This window comes from Mesitornis unicolor, unplaced genomic scaffold, assembly GCF_000695765.1.
Source record: "Mesitornis unicolor isolate BGI_N332 unplaced genomic scaffold, ASM69576v1 scaffold32093, whole genome shotgun sequence".
Classification (NCBI taxonomy): domain Eukaryota; kingdom Metazoa; phylum Chordata; class Aves; order Mesitornithiformes; family Mesitornithidae; genus Mesitornis; species Mesitornis unicolor.
The window spans coordinates 1-918 of NW_010173179.1; positions in this window are offsets into that span (position 1 = coordinate 1).

Below are 918 nucleotides of genomic sequence, written 5' to 3' on the forward strand. Positions count from 1 at the left end.
AGGGGGTCGGGCAGGGGCCGAGGTGTTTTGTTGGAGGTTTCCTTCCCTTTCCCATCCCTGTCCCCCCCCTCTCGGCGTGTTAATCCTATAGAAAAGTGCCCCACGGGATGGGGGCCCGGGTGGGTATTTGCAGACTTCCTTTTTTTTCCTTTGGTAAATTCTCACAATAAAGTCAACGGGGTTGTATTTTTTTTTTAAATCTTCTGAAGACACCATGTGCCAGACGCCTGAGGCTCCTCTGGCCAGCCCCTGGAATTGCCATTTCAGACACTTTTTACCCCAGAACAGAAGCGAGGAATGGCTTTTGGTGCTTTTTTGAATTACTTTGGCCCGATTGAGAAAACTTTTTGCTTTAAAAACAGAGCAAAATTGGCTAATTTTGCCTGAACAATAACAACCGTAAACCCTTGGCCTATTTTATTAGAGTGCATTTAGCAAATCCAAAGCAGATTTGGAAACGGCAGCAGGGGAGGGCCCCGTTCCCCTCCTCTGACCCCCACGTTCCCCTCTTCCCCCCGGGGCTCAGCATCTCAAGGGGCAGCCATGGGGTTGGAGTAAACAGAGCAAAATTGGCTAATTTTGCCTGAACAATAACAACCGTAAACCCTTGGCCTATTTTATTAGAGTGCATTTAGCAAATCCAAAGCAGATTTGGAAACGGCAGCAGGGGAGGGCCCCGTTCCCCTCCTCTGACCCCCACGTTCCCCTCTTCCCCCCGGGGCTCAGCATCTCAAGGGGCAGCCATGGGGTTGGAGTGGGCGATGGCACTGGGTGCTGGTCCTGTGCTGGGTGAGGGGTCCAGCCCTGGAGCGGGGTCATGCAGCCGCTTGTCTGAGAGATCAAGAAAGGAGGGGGGCAATGGAAAGGAGCCCCCTGTACCCCAGGGTGTCCAGGAGAGCGGTGCCAGGGTTTGCTTTC